Source organism: Prionailurus bengalensis, chromosome A1 (genome assembly GCF_016509475.1).
Source record: "Prionailurus bengalensis isolate Pbe53 chromosome A1, Fcat_Pben_1.1_paternal_pri, whole genome shotgun sequence".
In the NCBI taxonomy this organism is placed as follows: domain Eukaryota; kingdom Metazoa; phylum Chordata; class Mammalia; order Carnivora; family Felidae; genus Prionailurus; species Prionailurus bengalensis.
This window is the reverse complement of record NC_057343.1, coordinates 27,263,014-27,286,739: the sequence shown is the minus strand read 5'-3', so window position 1 is coordinate 27,286,739 and position 23,726 is coordinate 27,263,014. Positions and strand designations below refer to the sequence as shown.

The 23,726-nt window shown below is 37.5% G+C and overlaps 1 protein-coding gene across 5 annotated transcripts in view; it reads right to left on the bottom strand.

Annotated features, from left to right (window-relative positions):
* The window catches only part of ENOX1 (ecto-NOX disulfide-thiol exchanger 1), a 553,951-nt gene that overhangs the window by 248,086 nt on the left and 282,139 nt on the right, over window positions 1–23,726 (bottom strand). The gene's annotated exons all lie outside the window — the stretch shown is intronic.

Genomic DNA, 23,726 nt, shown 5'->3' with positions numbered 1-23,726 from the left:
TGCACGTGTTCAATCTGATAGAATACAAGTTTCCAGTCTTAGAAATCTTTCTTGGGTTTTACATACTTACTTTGTACTCTAATCTAATTTGTTTATCCAGAGAATTTTAGGTTACCCAGAATCAACTACTGACTACCAGCCAACTATTTTTAGGGAGGATGTTGCCAAAATAATTTTAATTCTCTATTATTTTCAAGGGAGTGTCATGCAAAGTGAGTTGAACTCCTCTACAAATTTATCTTTATGGTTCCAGAAGTTTGGACCAATTTGAGGCAGACACCACATCAATTTCTTAGTACGTAGGAAGAAAGGTAAGCAGGAAGGGATGAAAGGAAGGGGGGAGGAAGGGAGGGGTGGATAGAGTGGGGAAGGAAATAAAAGAAACAGACATCAAGAAAAGGGTTTAAAAAAATAGCAAGATGACTGTCCCAAATAACTATTTTAAGAAAAGCTAAGTTTATTAAGTAAGAAAAGAGACGGCAGAAAAGTCATCTGACTTTAAGGTAACTCTCAACAATGATCACTCACTAGGAAGGCAGTCAACTGATGAAGTCACTAAATGTTTATTGTGAAACTCCATCTACTCATTCATTCATTCGTTCATTCAACGGCATGTACTCAAAATCCACATAAAAAAACATCATTATCCAGCAAAAACAGTAAACATAAGAAATTCTCACAATTATATGCCCACTATCTTCTAATTATGTTCTTGTCCTTTTATTGCCCTGAAAAGTATCTGTTTTTGGTTTAAGAATGCATGCATATATGTATGTACTGATGTATATTGTACATATTCCTTACCTCATTCCCCAAATAAATGTAAGGCAGTTTGCTGGTTATCCTTTTAATGTATTATTTTTCTTGAGTACATTTCTTACAAATTTGTCTACCCAAAGTGATGTAATTCTCTGTATATGATGCCATACTCAGTTATGGACCAATAACTTTAAAAAAATAACTATGTTGTCAACAACGATGCTTCTAATGCAGCTGTGATCATTATCTTTCAGCTTGGTCAGATTGAAGACTTTGTAGTCAGACTGACCTTGTTTTAAATCCTAACTCTTCCACTTGCTGAATCCATGACCTTCAGAAAGATAATAATCTCCCCAATAGGAAAACAGATAGAGTATTGTCTATTCTGCAGGTTTTTCTGAGGATTAAATCATATGACTAAAGAGCCTGAATATTGGAGGTGCCTGATAAATAAAAACTATTAAAATCAGAGCATCAGGAAAACCTTTCACTCTCTAGAAGTACATCTTTTCTAAGTGAATGGTTTTCGCTTCCATTCTTAGGGGTCACATCACTGGTAAGCTGGTCCATTGGAAGCAACTTGTGAGTTACTGAGGAGTGATGGGGATAAGTTCTTATACGTAATTAGGGAAACCAATATGAACGTGCGCGGGGGTGGGGGTGCGAACAGGAGGCCTGGAAAACAATTAAAGGAAATACTTGACTTTGGATCAGTTTCTTAACCTTTTATTTAACCTGCAAAATTGGGAGGCTGGATGGAGTTCCTCCAAATATTGATGATAAAGAGTTCTATGGTTAGATAGTTTTGGGAAATGTGTTTGTCTCATGCCCTCCCCCATTCGAGGTACCAGTTTGGTTTGGCTTTAGCTGGCATATTACAAACTTATTTGCCTACGGATCATCCTTACTTTTTTTTTTCAGGCACTACTTAACATATTTTGAGAAGGGTGAAGGGTTGACCTGCAACTTTCCATTCTATAATGTTTCTCTGAGTTTTAGGAACTCAGCTAAATGTTCTAGTTAAGGGGAAAAAAAAGGGAAACAACATGTGTCAGAAGTTTTATTTATGGATGATTTCTTCTGAAGCAGCATATAACTTTTAGAGTGGGAGAAACATCTATCATGACTTTGAGGGAACTAGACATTTCTAAGTTTGGTGAACATCTCATCTGCATGGTGCCATCAACATCTCTGACCAACAACACACTGACTGGACTTATGCCAGTTCAGTGGATTTCATTTGGTTATAAGGACAGTCAGATTATTGGGACACATCTGGCAATTTTGGCAATCAGTGAATGAAATGAATCAACAGGGTAGTGATCGGACTGGCTGTTCAGTGATCAACATGACCTGAATGGAAAATAACTGTGGGATAAGTTAATCCTTAGGCTGCAGGACTGTATCATGATACCAGAATAAAACCCACATGGGCATCCATGGTGAATAATTCTTAATGCTATAATTACAAATTAAACTGCTAAAATTATTTGCTTCTAAAATACTTTCACTTTTTCTATCAACCTACCAACATTTACTTTTATCTGAAAGGAAAGGGCTGTGCTATATGTTGCTGCGAATAAACGGATGTATAGCAGGAAAGAGGCCAAAGAACCTACCAGAAAACTATCCAGGAGCCAGATGCTCTGTCAGTCACTTTCCACGTAGCCTTCAATAAGTCTTTGTTTTCTTCCTTGTAAAAATAACTATCCTCAAGGAGCTTATAGCTAAGTTAATTATATTTACAAATTTGAGATTTTCATTTAATGCCTTCTTATGTTACAAAATCATTCTTAATTTATCTACATAGCAGAGATAAAAGTGAATGAATATTTTGATGTTCTTTAATTAATTACATGAAATAAAGCCCCCTCCTTCATCTTAATTGCAGGAATTCTAACACAACCTGTTGCACTGTTTTCCCTTTTTTCTCTTGATATGTCTCTTTCCCCTCAAGGCTGCCAAGGTTTTCAAGTGTTCTAATTATTTCCCTTTCTATTAAATACTCTGTCTCAAAAACATACTTTTCCTTCTTCTCAAAAGGAAATTTATCAAAAAACAACACTGTGGAATCCAAAGAATGAGTGTATTGGTGGTAAGGTGGCCAACGATCCTGGTTTGTCCAGTACTGATGGGTTTCTCCCTGTGTGGGGCTTTCTGGGCTAAAACTGGGTCAGTGTCTGATGAACCATGACAGTGGGTCACCTTGATTTGTAGCTTAAGAGATCTGGATGCACCGTTGGATGCCTGCATCAGAAAGTTGCAATTTTAATCCCCCTATTAGAATTTCTCCTCTTTCATTGCCAAACAGCTGTAGAAAGCAATCAGACACCAGATGGATGAATGAATTTAATGACCTTTAAGTTTCCTTTACACCAGTGGTTTTCAATTCTGGTTTCTTACTAGAATCATCTGGTTAGCTTTTTAAAATGATGTTATTCCCTGATTTGGTCTGAAGGCGAATCCCAATCATCAGAATACGTGTTCAAATTTCCCCAGTTGATTCTTATGTCATCTTGGGCTAAAAACCACTACTTTCATACATTCTGGGATTCAAACTACAGGTCTAGTAAGAGCCATTCAAAGAAAAGAGAAATCTCCTTTATGAGCTCTGACTTTTTAAATATTACATGCAAGTTTCCATTTCACATTTAAAACAAATGGGAACCCACAAACTGACCTTATAGTTGTTCACCTAAGGATCATGATATCTAAGTTGTTGTGTTATCATGTTTTCATTCTGACCAACAATCACCACCATCTATTGACTTTTTTTTTTTCCATAAGAAGCTGTATCAGGCACTATGGGGCCACAGAGATTTAAAACTCAAGTTCTCTGTATGACACGTGAAACGTGACTAACTTATCGAGCCACCAACCTCAAGAGGAGATCAAAGAGGAAACGTCTACGGCCCAAGATGGCTGGAAGGGCAGCAGGTAGGGTTTAAACAAGGCCTTGAGGACGGGGTGCGGTTTTAGTTAGAAGGTCAGGAAAGGCATTCCAAGCAGGGAGAAAGACACTTTGGGCGTGGGTAAGAAGCAAATAATATAAATATAAATATAAATATATATATAAATATAAATATAAATATAAATATAAATATAGCAAATATAAATATAGCAAATATAAATATAAAATAATAAAAATAAAAATAAAATAATGCAAATACACCTACAAATGCTAGAATTCACATTCTGTGCAATGCAAACCATCTCTGGGGATGCACAGAGCTCAATATGAGGCCAGCTGAGGAGCGAGGGGTCATAATTACCCAATCACTTTTTTGGTGGTGACCACCCGTGACACTGAAAAAGAGAATTGGACTGGCCGATGAAATAGCTGGTTAAGGACAGGCATAAAGACAGGCTTGGAGAACAAGCCACTCACGAAACAGCAATAGCAGAAGTCCCTTCCCTCTCTCGTGCTGGGCCCACTGAAGAGACCTAATTGCCCAGACATCAAGGCGGATGCTCCAGCAGTCATTGCTGAACTCTTGAGGTTCCCACTCTAGCCAACCAAATGATTATTTAACATTGAAGGAATACAGTTAGAACAGAACTCAAGAAAAAGTTGTGCGCTAGTTGTCATGTTATATGATTACCGATCATTGGCTTTCAATTACTTTTATAATGCAAGGGTCTTTTTTTCTGGATTTCAGAATTAAAGCACTACTGTTCCATTTGTCTTTGCCTCCTAAAATAGTTAATTTTCCTATTTATTCCAATATCTGGTCTTCATGGAAGATATTAACTAAATGTCAATGAATGATCTGGGTATGCATCATCTGAGGAAGTCAGTTGGCAAAATTAACATTTAGAAGTAGGCACCACTGGTTATTTCACACATTATTAACTTATATTACAATTCAAATAAGCTTACAGCTGGCAAAAAAAAAAATCTCTTCTGTAAAGTGATCTCAAACATAATAGGCTTAATCAGAGATAAATTAAATTAGGCAGCCATGCATACTACAGCATATTAATTCTGAGTAGTTATTAAATACATTTTCTGTTATCAGTGGTGTGAACAACATTATATGCAAACAAATTCTTCAAGAGGGTAGCAAATAAAGTTTATGTCTGGGATGCTACGTGCCTGACATTTTCTCATGCCTTCTTACACTGTTAAATAATCTTTCCTGCTAATAGTGGCACCAGGTTTAGTTCCCATGAACAAGTCAACTCCACTCCCAGACAATTAAAGCAAAAGAACAGTCGACAACACTGCCAGGGTGCTTTGGATTTTTCCAAAGGGAACTTTCTATGGCAATTTTTAGAAGAAGGCATTAGTGAGTCACAGCTGGAGTAAAACTGTCCAAAGTATAAGGTAGCGAATATTCATTACGTTAAAAAATGACGCATCTCATTCTGTGTTTTGGGTCACCTATGTTCCCTGAGAGTATTTAAAGAAGACAATTATTAAGGTTAAAGGCTATTTTGTAAAGACGATCCTACCATTCTTTCTTTCCTTAAATAGCAGCAATCTAAACCATCAACTAGCACTCAGATTTCATAAGCTAGCAAACAGTGCTTTTGTGAAAGAAAAAAGATACATCTAAGCTTTTGTACACACACACACACACACACACACACACACACACACACATGCACACACACACCCCCTTCTCCTTGATATACCTCTGCCATATTATCCTGTTCTTTTATTAATCAATCAGGCCCTTTAATGCCTGTGTCCAGAAGCAATTGAAGTTACTAGGTATGACCACCCTCCCACCCCCAAGTCTGAGAAAAGCACTGGAGTTTCTTTGCGCTTTGCACATTTAAAACTCAATGTAAGGTGACAAGAACATTAAGCTGCCCAGTGAGCAAAATGTGAAACTAATCGCTATCTGTTCTTACCCGTGGGTACAATAATTGGCAAATTAAAGTGTCTGAGGATAGCTGGCCCACCTGCATCAAAAAAGCATCACTTTAAAACGGCTAATGAAGATGAATGGACGCAGCCAGCTTTACTGACAACTCCTTCAAACACCAGAAGACTGAAAAGGCAACATTAGAAGCACCCATTTACTTTCCTGTAAAGTACACACCATGTAGAACTCTTGTTGTTTAAAGGAGTAAAATCCAAAATAAAGGAGTAACATACAAACTCCTTTCATGTGTATTATACACATAGGGGTTGAGCTGAGGCTATCCCTTGCTCCTCAAAACCCAATGCTTTGCGTTTTAAGCTGAAAAACTGGGTTCAAACTTGCCTACTAAAATGTTGAGTTTGTAGCTTTATGACAACTAGATTCAAAGGCGTGCAAATACCACCAAAAAAGGAAATAAGTTCGTTTTAATAACTTTGCTACTGTTCGTTCAGTCATCCATTTGTTTGATACGTACTGAACAACTACTGTGTCCGAGGCAAGAGATGAATGATGTCTCCTCAAGGAGCTTGTCAACCACAGGAGCCAAGATGCCTACACACAGCTAAGAGGGACTACATGTTATCATAGAAACACTGCCAGAGCACCTCTCTCCCCTTCCAGACTTTGGAGGGGAGAAGACTCTTCCACTGAATTCTAGGATGACACAGAAGGCACAGAATGGAGAGTTTCTGAGGCTGAACAAACTTGAGAAAAAACTAAGCTGAAAGAACAGCACAGGTAAAATCAACAAGAAGGTCATGGTCTGCTTGAAAAAAAAAAAGAAATTACCTTCACAATACGTGAAGGAAATAAATATGGGAGGCAAGAGATCAACAGATGATGAAGATACCTATGAAGATAAGCAAGGGTGACAATATGAAGGGCACTGGAAGACATGTCAAGGAGTTTGGATTTCGTTCTGGAGGTGGTTGTTTGCAACGCTCGTGCCAGATAACCTTAGAGTTAGGGAGGGGACGGAGGCAGATGGAGAAGGCATGGAGGGAGAGGGAGGCCAGGTAGTCAGGACCCTGGGTCCCGCAACTCTGTTTCAACCACAGAAGTTCTGCTAGTATCTGTTTTATATCAGGTCTTAGTTTGTTAAGGAACTTATAACATTTCAAATGGTTTTAGATTTACAGGAAAGTTGCCAAGGTGGTACAGAGTTCCCATAAATGTCTCACCTACTTTCTCCTAATATTAACATGTTATATTACCTTGGCACATGGTCATAGCTGAGAAACACACACTGCATTCAGGCATCATGTCTCTTTATCCCTTGTACACACGCCTTGATGTGTAACAGTTGCTCAGTGTTTCCTTGTTACTCATGACCTTGACAGTCTTGAGAAACATTAGCCAGGTATTTTAGAGAAAGTCCTTCACTTTGCTTTTGTCTACTGTTTTCCTCACGACTAGACTAGGGCTCCAGGTTTTGGGAGGAACGCCAACAGAGGCGAGGTACATTTTTCATCATGTCCTATCAGGAGGCGTGTGATATCAACCAGGCTCACCACTTGCGACACTAACCTTAATCACTAGTGTTTACCAGGACTCTCCTCTGTAAAGTTACTGTGTTTCTCCTTCATACATGATCTTATTTGGAAGTCAGTCACTAAGTCCAGCCCCCATTGAAGGGTGAGAGTAAACTCCCCTTCCTGGTGGGAGCCATATATGCCTATATTATGTGGAATTATTTTATAAGGAAGATTTGTCCCTTCTACTCCAATTGTTTACTTGTTCAATCATTTGCTTATATTAGGATGAACTCATATATATTCATTTTATACTTCCAATTGTGACCCACTAGCACGTTATCTATTTTGTGCTCAAATTGTTCAAGCTTCGGCCACTGGGAACTTTTTTAGGTCATCTCTTCTAACCCTTTGACATACTCCCATTCTTTTGTCTTTTGAGCACTTTATTGCTTTAGGGAATACCAAATGCTCCAGGCTTATACCGTATTTTTGCTGCCTCAGCCCTAGAATCAGACATTTCTCCCAACATTCACAGTTCTTTTCATTGGAGGATAACGTTCAGATGCCATTTAGGAAACCAGTATTTGGGCATCAGTATGCTAGCCGCCACTGGGACAGCACTGGCCCCAGGCCCTGTTAGCAGAAAGAGCTAGGAAATTTATGTATACGTTCAAGCCCAGGTATTCACCTATAGCTACAATTGTTCCTGTATCTGTCCATCTGTATATATATTAGGCTAAACGTGAGTTCGTACTTGACATGTCCAACTCTAGTCCTGCACTAAAGGGTTCATTCTTTCCAGCCTTCCCGCCTTACTTACCTGCAAATGCCGGACAGAGAGAAATCTGGCTCTCACCATCTATTTATTTTTTGTTCATCTCTAGTATCTGAACCTTTTTTTTTTTTTGAAAACAGATTTCCATTCTTTAAAATAATAGGAAAAAAAGCCTAAAAATAAATATTGTAAGAGAAGGTCATTAAATTACTTCATGCATAAAAGTAACACAATTATATTTATATTTTTGGAAATGCTATCCTGAGATGAGGTAAGGATAAGTGTTTGGAAGGATGCTCCACGTCCTTCCACATGGGAAGGGCCTTCTCGCAGCGATGGAAATACAAAAGCAGGAATCAATTTGAGAGGGGTTTTAGAAGATTAATGCACAGAAGTGATTAAATGTGAGAAGTGAGACAGTGAAGTCAGACACGAATGTGGATTAAATAATTAGGAGCACGGTGTGCTTTTATCTGAGTTAGAAAATACACTGGGAAGAAACGGTTTGGGAAGGAAATAACTGAGTCTGGGACATTTTAAGTGGAACATCCACGTGGACATGCTTCGAAGGCATCCTGGAATACGGTTCTGGATTTGAAGAGAGTTATCCAAGATGTAGAAGTGAATTTCAGGGTCGTAAGCCCAATAAGGAAGATGGAAAACTTTGGGACTGGATGAAAAGGCCAGGGATGCATGAAGAATAAGCAATAGATCAGGGGCAGTAGCCTATCCAACATTAATACTGACAGATACATGCTGAATTCTAAAACAAAGCATAGAAAACGAAAAGGACTTATGAATTATATAGTACATAGTGCTACATAAGTATAACAGCATTTTTTTTTTATCATTATCATCACTGTAATTGTTCTGTTTTTACCAAATCATTTCAAGTTTCTTCCGGGCACACAGGAAGACTATAATTCCCAGTAACCCTTGCATTTAGGTGCAAACATGTAAGTGGTTCCACTCAAAGGAATGTCAATTGCCACATGTGGCTCTAGTCCTGAGAAGCTTCTGCGGGATCCTCTACCTCATTGTCTATTTCACGGTCTATTTCATTGGTACCGGGTGTAAGATAAAGCGAGAGATGCAAGACTAAAAGAGAAAAGCTATATGAGGCACTTAATGGATAAATAAAAAACTTTTGAAAAAATTAAACATCCATTTATTATAAAACACTAACCAACTAGGGATGGAAAATAACTTTTCCAATCTGATAAAAAGCATCACTGAAAATCCTACAGATAAAATCATACTCAATTTTTAATACAATGAAAGAGTCCTCATAAAATCAGAAGCAAGGCAAGGATGCCCCATCTCACCACTTCTATGCAACACTGTCTAGGAGGCTTAAACCACTACAATAAAGTAAGAAAAAGAAATAGAGGGTAAAAATTAGAAACAAACAAAACTGTCCCTATTTGCATAGTTTATATTAAAAAATCCAATGAAACCTACCAAACAATAATTATAACTAGTAAGTAAATTTATAACATCACAGGGCAGTCTTATTTTTATATTGAGATATAATTCACATACCACATTTCACCCTTCTTACGTGTACAGTTGAATGGTTTTTGTTATATTTACAAGATCGTGCACCTATTATCCTTATCTAATTTCAGAATATTTTCATCACCCAGAAAGAAAACCTGTACCATTAGCACTAACTCCCTATCCCAAGTCCCTGATAACCACTACTCTCCCTCCTGTCTCCATGAAGTTGCCTACTCTGAACATTTCATATAAATGGAATTACATAATAGGCGGTCTTTTGTGTCTGACTTCTTCCCCTTGGCATTTTGTTTACCAAGTTCATCCACATGGTAGCATGTATCCATATCTCATTCCCTTTTTAAAAAATTTTTAAATGCTTATTTTTAAAAGAGAGAGAGAGAGAGAGAGAGAGAGAGAGAGAGAGAGAGCGAGAGCAGCGGAGGGGCAGAGAGAGAGGGAGACACAGAATCCAAAGCAGGCTCCAGGCTCCAGGCTGTCAGTACAGACCCTTACACAGGGCTCTGACTCATGAACTGTGGGATCATAACCTGAGCTGAAGTGGGACGGTTAACCGACCGAACCACCCACGTGCCCTTATTTCATTCCCTTTTTTTGGCTGAATAATATTCCATTTCATGTATATCCATTCATTAGCTGTTCGGGTTTCCTATACTTAGGGTTTTAGGAATTTACTGCCATGTACATTTTTGTGTGAACACGTATTTTCAGTTCTCTTGGGTCTATACCTACGAGTAAAATTGCAAGGTCAAATGGTAACTCCATGAATAACTTTTTGAGGAAATTCCAAGCTCTTCCAAAGTGGTTGCAGCATTTTACATTCCCGCCAAAATGAAAAATGGTTCCAAATCTCCACCTCCTCACCAACGCTTATTATCATCTGCCTTTTTTATTATAGTAATCCAAGTGGGTATGGAGTGGTATTTTATTGTAGTTTTCATTTGTGTTTTCCTAATTACTAATGATGCTGAGCATCTTTTCATGTACTTATTGATCATTTGTGTATCTTCTCTGGAGAAATGTCTATTCAGCATTTTCCCTATTTTTAAATTGGAGTATTTGTCTGTTTATTGCTGAGTTGTAAGAGTTCTTTGTATATCCTAGGTTCTAGACCTTTACCACATATACAATTTGCAAGTATGTTTTTTCCCACCTTGTAGGTTTTCTTTTCACTTTCTTTACAGTATCCTTAAACGTTTTTAATGTTGAGGAGGACCAATTTGTCTATTTTTTCCTTTTGTTGTTCACGCTTCTGATGTTGTATCTAAGAAACCACTGCCTAATCCAACGTCATGAAGATTTATAGTTACGTTTCCTTATAAATTTTTTATAGTTTCGGCTTTTACATTTAAGTCTTTAATTGATTTTGAGTTAATTTTTATGTATGCGGCGAGTAATGGTCCAAGTTCATTGTTTTGAATGTGAACATCTAGTTGTCCCAGGACTGTTTGCTGAAAAGACTATTATCCCCCGATTGAGTTGTCTTGGCACCATTTCTGTAAATCAATTGACCATAGATGTATGGGTTTATTTCTGAACTCTCAATCTATTCCATTGATCCATCTGTCTATCCATCTGCCAGTACCACACAGTCTTCATTACTGTAGCTTTGTAGTAAGCTTTTAAATCTGGAGTGAGTCCTCCAACACTTCTCTTTGGCAAGGTTGTTTTGGCTATTCTGCGTCTCTTGTATTTCATAGAAAGTTTGGAATCATCTTATACATTTCTTTTAAAAAGGTAGCTGAGATTTTTACGGGGATTGCTTTGAATCTGTAGATACAGTTGGGGAGTTCTGCCATCTTAACGACGTTAGGTCTTCGATGATCATGTTGTGTCTAATTATTTAGGTCATCTTTGATTTCTTTTGACCATCTTTTTCAGTGTTCACTGTCCACATCTTATGCTTCTTTTGTTATATTTATGCCAAAGCATTTTGGGTTTTTTTTAATGCCATTTTAAATGGAACCGTTTTATTTTTTCGATGGCTCATTGCTGGCGTAGAGAAATATAACTGATCTATCCTGCAGCCTTTCTGAACTCATTTATTAGCCCCAATAGTTTTGTGTATGTGTGAATTCCTTAGGATTTTCTCCATATAAGACTGTGCCATTTGTATACAGAGTTTATTTTATTCGTCCCTCCCTAATCCAGACATCCTTTATTTCTTTTCTTCTTGTCTAACTGCCTTGGCTAAAACCTCCAGTATATTATTGAATAGAAGTATCAAGGGCGGGTATCTTTGTCTTGTCCCTCATCTTAGGTGGGAAACTTTTTCAGTCTTTCACCGGTAAGTATGATGTTAGCTGTGGGTTTTCATAGCTATCCTTTATCAGGCTGAGAAAGCTTCTTTATATTTCTAGTTTGTTGAATGTTTTTATCACGAAAGGTAGTTTGTTAAATGTTCTATGTCCATTGAAATTATCATATCGTTTTTGCCCTTTTCTTCTATTAAAATGGTGTTCCACATTGGCTAACTTTTGAATGTTGTACTAACCTTGCATTCCCGGGATAAATCCCACTTGGCCATGGTGCGTAATCCTCTGTACGTGGTTTTTAATTTTATGTGCTAGTATTATGTTGAAGATTTTCATGTTTATATTCATAAAGCATATTGGTCTGTAGTTTTCTTATATTTTTCTGATTTTGGTATCAGGACAATACTATAATTATAGTTTTATATATTCAAAGTAAGCAATTAGGAGATAAAAAATTAAATTTCACCTAAACTATTAAAAATACATAAAATTCTGAGGAATACGAAATAAGAGGCATAGAAGAATTTTACATTGAAAACTACAAAATGTTGTTGAGAAATGTCAAAGCAGACCTATATAAGTGGGGAAAGAATGTCTGTATGCTTATGGATCGGGAGGCTATTGGTGATATTCAATTCTTCCCGAGTTGAGGCTTGGATTCAACATATTCCCAATGACAACGCCACTAAGCTGATCATTTTTAGAAACTGGCAAGCCAATTCTAAAATGTATGTAAAATTTCAGAAGAACTAGGAGATCGAAACCAATATTATGAAAGAAGAACAAAGATGGAAAGCATATACCATCTGCCTTGAAGACTTACTATAAAGCTACCATAATCAGTATAGTGTGGTACTAGCATAGAGAGCATCGAAATAAATGGAAGAGAATAGAAAGGTCAGAAATAGAGGCACACTTATATGGTCCCTTGATTTCTGAGAATAGCATGAAGGCAGTTGTTCCATTAGGGAAAGGAAAGTCTTTTCAACAAACAAGACTAGAAGAATTTAATGTCGTATACAGGAAATAATAAGCCCAACCCTGACCTCACATAATACACAAAAGTTCATTCAATACAGATCATAAATCTAAATATAAAACTAGAAAACTATTTAAAGAAGCCATAGATTTTTTTTTTTTTTTTTTTTGCTTTGGGGATAAAAGTTATTTTAGGATACAAGGAACAGTGTTCATAAAAGGAAAACAGGAATATTACAACCCCTCCCCCAAATTAAAACTTGTGCTCATCAAAAGACATCATTAAGAGAATGAATAGGCAGGGTATAGAGTGGCACCGTTAAGAAATAGTTACAAAGCGCATATTTAAAAGATACCAACAACCCAATATTGAGACGGGAAAATAATTTAAAAAACGCTTTAATGTTTATTCATTTTGAGAGAGGGAGACAGAGCATGAGCAGGGATAGGGGCAGAGAGAAGGGGAGACCCAGAATGCAAAGCAGGCTCCAGGCTCCGAGCTGTCAGCGCAGAGCCCAACACGGGGCTCGAACATACAAACTGCGAGATCATGACCTGAGCCAAAGTCGGACGCTTAACTGACTGAGCCCCTCAGACGCCCCTTTAATAAACATTTTATAAAGAAGATCTACGAATGGCCACTAAGCACATAAAGAAGGTTTCCACACGAGTCATCAAGTAAAACACGTATTAGATAACAAGGAAATACCACTAAAAACCCACCAGAGTGGCTAAAATTCAAAAGACTGACAATACCAAATGTTGTTGAGGATGTGGAACAACTAAAACTATCATTCGTTATTGGTGGGGATGTCAAGCATAGGTGTCCATCCAAGGAAGAATGGATAAACTGTGGTATATTCATATAACACGGTATCACTAAGCAGGAAATAGAAATGCCCTACTGATAAACTCGGGGACGGAGTCATCTCAAAAACATCATACTGTGTGAAGGAAACCCGGCACAAAAGAGTACGTAGTATATGATTCCGTTTCTATGAAGTTCTAGAACTCGAAGTAATTTACGCTGGGTGGTCGAAGAGGGCTGGTGATTTGTGGGGAAGGGGTAGGAGGGAATTTTCTGAGGTGATGTAGGTTTGAGTAGCACAAGGGTAGGCATTGTCAGAACTCATGAAAATGCAAACTTAGGATCTATGCATTTTATATAAACACATATTGTACCAAAAAGAAAACAATTATAAAAAAATCATAAACTTTGAATTCTGGTAATGATATATAAGCCAAAGGATTGTGTGTGTGTGTGGGGGGGGAATGGTGCTGATGTCTACAACTTACTTTAAAATGTGTCCCAAAAGAAGATGGGTTCATGGGTGGACAGAGGGATGGGATGAGAGTGGTGGAGATATGAGTGTTCACTGTAAATTTCTTTCAACTTTTCTGTACGGGTAAACATATTCACAGTAAAATGCTGCAAAACTATCTTTAAGAACGGAGTCTTTCATAATCAATAATAAATGAATTTAAAAAATCAAAAGAAGAAAGCCCCACCAAGCTTGTAAGGTACCAGTCATGTGAATCTGGCAAGGTATTTAGATAGTCTACATCTAAATGTCCTTATTTATAAAATGTGAGTGATAAATAATATAAATAATACCTTCTATACAGGATCGTTAAAGGACTATACTTGATATATGTGAAAAACAGTCCCTGGCATAAAGAAGCACTGAGTAAACGTTTTAGGGACTATTTTCAGTGAGCATGGAGTGCCTGTGGCCATAAACCCACAAAAATAAAACGTCTCAGAAACAGAAGAGGAGGACAACGTTTGCACATTTTGTGAACGCAATTGTTATGTTTGCTGTGTAGATAAAATCAGATTCACTGTGATTTTTTTCCTATGCATAAATGTCATTTATTAGGACCTCAAAGTGAATGAGCTAGTAGAAAGGAAATACTATATTTTTGAAAACCCATAAAGCATATTTTTAGACATGGTATTTCCTTGACTTTCATTCCAGGAAAACACTAACACACGGCATGGAGCATGCTGGGCCCAGAAAAGAAAGCCTGCCAGATGCCACGGCAATAAATAGAGTGAGTCCTTGGAGAGGAAGCATAAAACGAGAACATGTAGCATTATGTCTCCCAAACCCTTCCCATCTGGTATTTAGCCCACTGAAGTCGTGGGGTTTTTGGAAATTCACCCTTGTAGGCCACCTTTAATTAATTTTCTTATTTATTTGTTCAGTAAACATTTCAATCACAGCCCACTCTGGGCAAAGTTCTCAGCATTGCCCTCTAGGACTTAATGAAAATGAAGCTGGGTTAGGTCATCTTAGAAAAAAAAAAGTTCTAAATGCAGTAAAACTAAGAGGATAGTACTGTCTATACCTGCCACGTCCTTTTTCAATATTCACTTTAAAAATGCAATTTTGACATTTTTCATCAACAGATTAAGCTACTGCGTATTTTCATAAATGACAGAAATCCTCAGGAAGGAAGGTAGCAGAATTTATGTGGGTTATATCTTTGCTGAGAAGTGTATAAGTAAAATTACATTGTTATAAATTGTATTTTCTATCGTGTTTATAAATATTTTTATAAATGGATATTATAAACGCAAGTGGAATTTCTTAATGTGATATCTTTTACTAAACTGCAATTTAGTGATGTCTCTAAATAAGAAAAATGACCTCTAGAATACTGAAAGTTGTTTCATTTTATGACTGCTGTTTCTTGGGTTGTCAAATATACATACTTATGATAATTCCAAGAAAGGGTGATTAATCGATTTTTACCCAGAATTTTAAAACAACAAAGGAAATCCTTTTAAATGAAAGGAAAAGTACATTCCATTCCCTTAACTCATCTTTATTTTGGGATTACACTTTCTCGGCTAAAATTTAGGATGGAATTTCTAACAGGGATGGCATTGTTCAGTAAATAGCATTCCTTTGTGTGCGTGAAACATTTCGACTGAATAAAAATGGTCTCAGGCTTTTTAATCTGGAAAACTTTTGCCTATAGTATTTATTCAAATGTTGTCCATATTTTCAGGAAAGAATTTAGAAAAATGACTTTCTCATAAAAATATGGCGTTCGCTTGTGTCTGTTTAAAAAGGAACTCCCTCTCCTACCTCCAGTGCTCCCACGCACACACACACAAATCCTGTGCTATCAATAGAAGCTAAAGCTAAAGAAACACTGGCTGCATGCCAAATTCTGGGATAATAGGGAAGAGAAAGCTGGTAGGCAATCACCTCTCCCAGCCCTTATCTTTTTCTCCCACTTATCAGTCTGGGCTGGGGGGCTGCGAGGTCCATTCTCTATGACCTCTTTCTTGACTGGAGACACAAGCTGTGAGTCAGGTGCCCTGTACTTTAATGTCTTACTATTCTTTCCCTTGAGTGAAACCTTACTGTTGAGGGGAAATAAAATGTTACACGTAAATGAAAAGACTCAGTCACTTGTAAATCACCTTCCTGGGTCTCACCACCAATACACCTGCAATTTTGAAACACCGGTTCAATTTAAATAGGAATAAATTTGTCAAAGAAGTATATTGAGACCTATATTCAAATAAAGTTTACCACTGACTTTAGGTTAATATACTGTTTTCTAAAATAATACAAATGGCGTAGAATGGTCAAGGGCCAAACTTCTGTTAATTCCTCCCAGTGTGGATCATCTTAGAATAAAATGATTAGGGGGAAGTTAGGGATTCATGAAGCAGGATGGAGAGGGTTTTGTTGTTAACAGTTGTTGAGGCTTTCACTAGCCAACAGCTTATACTACTGTATTTATATAACTGTCCTTGAGATTAAACATCATGTGATTTCAACAAGTGTGTTCTTTCTGGTTCACCCAGATTAGGGAGCTTTCCCCATGTTAATTTTGTCTCTTTCAAAAGCATCCTTGGAATTCTTTGTCCTTAATTATTCATGCCTATATCTCAGGTGGTAAGAGCACACTTGACATTTACAGATTTTCTGGGTTCCTAACACTTACCAGTTTTGTTTTCAGCCTAGACTTGTTAGCCTAATTTTGTCCTCAACACTTTTAGGAATAATGCATTATTTCCCCTTGCATTTTGCACAGTTGCTTATTGAGGAATCCAAATTTAGGTTTCAATTTACTCGAAATGAACTTGATGATCCTCTCATCTGAACCAAACTCCTGATAGTTTTTTTACTGTTTTCCCATTCCATTTCAAATTTTGACAGATACTTTCTCAAATTATATTTGAAAAACCTGCAATCCAACATCATGACCAGCTGTCTTTCTGCCAAGCCACTGATGGCCTTGCTATTTTTCTTTCTTTCCTTTTTTTTTTAATTCTATGGACTCTAATATAAAAGTAAAGGAAAAGAAATATAAAGGGAAATATAAAGGGATGACAGTAGGCCCATTACTACCGGGCACATTTCCTCATTTTCTTCTGCAACTCCCATCTTTGTGGTTGCGATCAGAGCAGAGCTGCCCCACTCCTGAGAGAATGAGCCTGCAGAGGAAGGCGAGGAAGGCTACAGATTTGGTGATAATTTCAGTCGAGTCCCAGTACAACAACTTGGAGGCACACAGATGGACACAGCAGACATTTTACTTCCTAAAGTAAAATCTGCCGAAATAAAGGATGTACAATTTATTGGAAATTCCACCACACTTATTAACAAACATGCCAAATGAGAACCTGAGGCCATCTGCAGGTCTATCATTACAATGGATACTGATAAAAATCATAATTTAATGTTAGAAAATAGCACTAATGAGCTCATATTGGGAATATCTGGACTACTAGAACAAGCCCTACTTAAAAACATATGTGGGTTAAGATCGAAAGCATTTCCCTGCTGATTCTAGACATACAGGAAAGTCCAAGTGTTATGGTGATGCCCAGCACAGTAGCTATAAGTAATGTGAGCAAGAATTTCTGACAGAAACTCTATTTTCTGAAGACTTATACTCAGTTACAAAAGTCTGCTGAAAGCTAAACTTGGCCCAAATCTTAGCTTAGCAGAACTCCATCAAATACTACAAAAAATAAAAATCGAGGGGGAAAAAACCCTACAGACTTGACTTTCAGAAAAGACCAGGACATTGCTTGCAAGGGAGACCAAAGAAAATTCTCAATACTTATTAATCTTTTCATATAGAAAATTTCATTTGGCAAGTGGTAAGATAATTTACAGTATAATAACTCCCAGCATCTTGAAGGGAATAAATAATTAAAAAGAGTGAGAATTGAACCCAGGAAAGGCTCTGCCAATTCTAGAAATAATTGCTTTCACTCTTGAATTTTTCAAAGTTGCATTTTTTTTTTTTTTAGTGGTGTCAGTTGGGGCAGCCCACAGTCATATACAAAAATATGATTGACCCCCCCCCCCCCCCACAAAATAAAAGCTTTAATCTCTTAGAATAACAAAACAGAACAGAATATGAGAAGGGTATAAACTCTTATATACACAGCTTTTAAATTTTTAAGGGAGTAGACCCTTGTTTTATAGCCCTGAACAATCTGGGAACCCGAAACAGAGACTTTAATTCTAATAACTCTCGAAAATTGATGCTCTCCGTTAACTCTGATCTTCCATTTGTTTTTAGACTTCAGTTTTCAATCATAGGAGGTCGAAATATGCTGAAGTTAAGTGTTCTAGTAAATGAAGGATGATTACTAGGAAGGCTAAAATACCTCCAAGTCAAATGACCACACAACCTCTACAAATATTTATTACTGTAACCTCTACAAATATTTATTACCTTGTTTATTCATTCAACCATTCAAAAAGATTTATGTAGTCTGCACTAGGTAAAACACTCACAAAACAACCCTAAAATCTGATAAAAACAAGTACACATATATATTCCTTTGAGGATTTTTGATAGTGCCCTTTTTTTTGAAGACACCAGGCACTAAACAAATATTTAACTTTACATCTTGAAACTGTTAACATCATATCTAACTTTTTAAAATATCGAACACACATTTTTCTAATGTTGTTATGAAACCAAGAGACAAAAGGAAACGTTTGGTTGGTCGAATGGAAAAGGAAAGTCCTCCCAAAACTAGCTGACCTCCAAGATGTTGATGTGCAAATACACTTTAAAATCTCTCTCTCATGGACACCAACTGCACCTCAGCGTCTAAGGGTTGGAAGTAATCCCTTCTTCCTTCTTGCATTCTCTCTTTGTCTTTGCTCTATTTCTTTTGTCTTTTCTCACTGTTTGGACACATTTAACACTTGTGTGAGATGGAAGCCACATTGGAAACTGCCCATCGGAAAAATCAGGAGGGAGGGATGAAGGCACATCTAACAGTAACAAGAAACCAAAATAGAAAAGCTTGCTGACAAGAAGGAAGAAAAGGTTTTGTAGTATGTTTTAAAGAACAAATACTTCCCGGTACCTCTTCTGTGGAAGGCAGGATACAGCAGCACCACGTGGTAAACCTGTGTGTCTACCGTGAATGATAAAATGGGTGCAGGAAGATGGTTGTCCAGAAAAAAAGAAGGCTGGTAAATGTTCTTTTATGAGAAGGTAGATGTACTTTGTTTGGGAAACTACATGATAATTAACTACTAAGAATGAGCCAGATGTCCCTATATTAACAGATAATTTAAAAAAAATAACCATGTTGAAGGGTGCTTGGGTGACTCAGCCCGATCGGTCAAGTATCCCGCTCTTGGTTTTGGCTCAGGTCATGATCTCACGGTTTGTGAGTTCAAGCCCCAAGTCCAGCTCTGCACTGATAGCACAGAGCCTGATTGGGATTCTCTCTCTCCCTCTCTCTATGCCTCTCCCCCACTCATGTGCACCTTCCCCCAAAATAAATATTTAAAAAATAAAAAAAATAATGTTGAAGAAAAACAAGTTGCAAAGGTATACATTCAGTATGATCTCACCTAGGTAAACTTAAAAATAATACTCCATATAGATACATCTACAGACTTATGATAGTTATGGATATATATCTACATATTTTTATTTCAATAAACAGTATATATAATAAATATAATATGATATAATATAATATGATAATATAATATAATATAATATAATATAATATAATATAATATAATATAAATGGAATAATATACAGCAATATTATTATAGTTAATATTACTTCTGGGGATGGATGAATAGGAAGGATGTTGATTTTTTTTTTTTTTTGCTTTAAAAAAAAAGAGATCCAAAGCAAATATAATAGTATCAACATATTAAAATATAGGGGTGGATACATAGGCCTTTTTACTTTCTATAGCTTTAAACTACTTCATAATAAAAATATAGTTTAAAAATTATGGTGTTTAAAAGAAAGATATTGTAGAAACTTAGGCTATTGGAATGAACTATTCCAAAAAAGAAAAAAAAAAAAAGAATGAACTATTCCAGTAAGTCCAATTTTCTTACTTTTGAGCCTAGAATATACAAGGCTGATTATTTTCCATCTTTAGCAAGAGGAACAATGGAGAGCTAATGTAGAAGAAAAGACTGTCCTTGATATGATAAGTCAGTGGCACTTTTGGCAAATGGATGATAATTTCCAGATGGAAGTGAATTATCTGAACATAATTATATTGAATCCTCTGGCTTTAAAAGAGTGTTTCAATCATACAGTATCCATGTAAGTCACTCTTTTCTTCCTTATGGGGTGTAAATGTGAGGTTTAAGGGATGGTTAATGGATGCCACATTTTCACTGCTGCTAAAAATGTATAATTAGAGGCTGGATTTTGGAATAACAATTTGGACATTTAAAGTATTGATTAGCTGTTCAAGACCACAGTTGACTTTTTTTTTTTTTTACCTCTCACAAAGACTTTCTTTCTTTCTTTCTTTCTTTCTTTCTTTCTTTCTTTCTTTCTTTCTTTCTTTCTCCTTCCTTCCTTCCTTCCTTCCTTCCTTCCTTCCTTCCCTCCCTCCCTCCCTCCTTCCCTTCCCTTCCCCTTCCTTCTTTCTTTCTTTCTTTCTTTCTTTCTTTCTTTCTTTCTTTCTTTCTTTCTTTCTCTTTCCTTCCTTCCTTCCTTCCTTCCTTCCTTCCTTCCTTCCTTCCCTCCCTCCTTCCCTTCCCTTCCCTTCCCTTCCCTTCCTTCCTTCCTTTCTTTCTCTTTCTTTCTCTCTCTCTCTCTCTCTCTCTCTCTCTCCGAAACTGCCATTAAGCATTTTCTAACGTAATTCCAAGGAGCTCACGGGTACTGAAGTACTGGAGTGGGACGGAAACTTACAAACATTTTATTAACTTTGGATCACTTGCAATTATTAGAATTAATAGCAAAGAGCCAGAGAGGTTTTTTTTTGTTTGTTTTTTTTTAAATCATAGTGGTAAATAAGCCTGAAATGTTTCACTCGTGAGGCAACAGTCGTGAGATATATTGTTAAATATGAGGGGTGAAAATATATCACAGACACGAGTGGTATTACACAGCACACATTTTTCTGAAAAAAGTAGTCTCCACGCAGGAGGATTAGATATATACCCACAATAAGAGGGCATATTGACCTATAATTTTCAATATTACATCCTTGTATTTTTTATTATATGCTATTTTTCAGCTACTAGAGGAACACGGTCTCATAAAGCTAATATTTATTCTTCCATGTTTATAGAGCTAGTAGTGCATTTCAGGAAATGAGAAACTGAGAAGTCAAATATAACTTGGTGTCTTGTGCACAAAAGAAGACAGAACAGGAAAATCACCATGTTTAAAAAAACCTGGCTGAGGAACTCAGCCATAAAGCGTTAAATAATTAAATAACACAAGATAAGGGAAGCCTCAGATGTTATTTCTCTCTCCATGCATGTAAGCCTTTTTATAAATGATACATTTTATCATGTAGGATTCCTCATTTTACTAGAAAGCAGAGTTCTCTAGTCCAGGCCCTATTTTCATCTCTGTACTTATCGCGTGTTATTTTGTAGACATTAAGGCAGGTATTAGGTATAATCTATTATAACATTCCAGATCTTCCTACTTGGCTGGCATTGTGTCTTTAAGTCATGAATTCTTCTTATTTTGTTAATAAGGAACCTCTGTAAATTCAATTACTTCTTAACATTAAATCAAAAAAGAAAAAATAGGAGGGAGTGAGAAGTTTTCTTCGGAAAAGTACCTGTATTTTGGTAAATGTCTCAAAAATCAGAGCCTTAGCAACCTTCTGTGGGAGAAATGTCCCAAAGCTCCATTGTTCTTACGTTCTTTCAGTTTACAACTTTCCTTGGGACCTTGGAAGGATCCAGAAAGATAAACGTCATCAAGTCATTTCCCCATTCTCTGCTTGAAGAATGAAGTAGGGGCCACCAATAAGCAAGTGAGGGAGGAGACAGAAATGCTGGTGGAGGGTAGGTGAGGCAAGGGATATTGGATTGACGGGAGAGAGAGATTCCGCTGCAATCAAGGGCCCTTTAAGCTCCCCCAAAACGGATCCTCGAATTTCTGAGGAAGCCCGTGACATAGAGTAGGGAGTTGAAAGTAGGGCACGTGGTGAAAAGGCAGTGAGGAAATATTCCTTTGTTATTCACCTGTTTTCAGTCTTCCCTCCTTTTACTCCTTTCTCAGTGACCGAGCTAATAATACCTTTGTAACATCAACCCTGCCAATACTCTGGGGTCCAGGTTCTGTCTTTTCCCTAAATCCTCAGAAGTGTCCTCTCTTTGCTATTTTCCCGCACTGAGTTCCGATATTACCTTTCCCACATCCACGTTCCTGTATCAAATACCAGTGATTTCCTTTAACACACCAAGCCAGAAATTCTGGTCTTCCGAAAGAGAATTCATAACTGCACGTTACGGTCTTTCCGGGCTGCCGGGAAATAAAGGTAAGCCCAGAAGAGAAGCGTGATGGCGAGGGAAGAGAGTGCTCCCAGTGCTAAAAGTTGGGTTCCCCACCCTTTATCCAACTCTGCGAGTTTCAGCATCCTCAATTCCAGGTGAGGAGCTTGGAGTCTGGGCAGTCCCGGTCCTCTCTGCGGGCACATGTGAAGGAGGGCTGAATCTGGTTGTCACGGTGACTGGGTGCTAAGGGAGCTACTGGGCTGTTTAACCATTCTAGAACGCATGGGATAATCTGGCATCGTCAAGAACTGCCCCCAACCTCGAAATGTCAAAATGGCCCCACTGACAAACACTGATAGATGATTTTTAATGCTCCTTCAATCAGTCTGGACTCTTAAACTTAAGCAGAGCGTAGAGATCTTTAGACACTCAGAAAAGAACCGTGAGGCTACGCAAATTGCCGGATTATACAATTTCATAGAAGAAGTTCAGCAAAGTGGGTTCACTTCTCCTGAAGAGAAAAAGGATCACTTGGCAACTGAATCTGTGATGATACAGGGGGCTCTGACCAGTAAGTTCTCTCCCTCCAGGGAAGAAGGAATGCACCATCATGCTAGGACATCCGGAATTACCTTGGCTTTCGCGACAACAAGGTTTCTAAGGAAGGAAAATCTATACTAGGTTTAAAAAGGAAAGTGGATTCCTAGGTTTGAAGGCAAATAGATTCTCATTAGTTTCAGACAGCTCAAGCGGGGTCTTGCTTACAGATGAGGGGAGAACATTTAGGTAACTTCTGAAGTCCTTTCTAGCACTTCCGTTTCTATGGATACACTTATTAGGTTTCTACACACTACGATTTGCTACCAAATTGACAGACTGGAAAGTTGAAGATGGGGGCACAACTTCCCATCCCTCTCCCCCCAGTACGTCCTGCGTGCCTCACACTTCAAAGTGCGTCAGTCATGCGGCCCAACAGAGAAGGGTGCAGAGGGAAAACGGGAATGTACCAGCACTGCAGTGAAATCTACTTTGGTTTCTCAGTAGAAATAAAAGAAATAAAAAGAAAACCCACAGGAAAGGGCCATTAGGGGAGAAAACATTTGTCACCTTGGACAGAATAAAAGTCCAACCGAATGAAATAAATGCCTGTGGAAAAAGACGTGTCGTTCTAGGGAAAGTACTCTGTTCCTTCTCCCTTGCTCTTCATTGAGTTTTTGTCCACTCAATGTACCAAGCTTTACCCTCTCCCCTGTTTATTTTTCCACCTATGAAAGATGCATGGATTGAATTCAGCCTTCGGGTAGGTCTTTGTTGGAAAGTACTTTCAAAATAAAAGTGTTTTACTTGGCACTATCTCAACAGC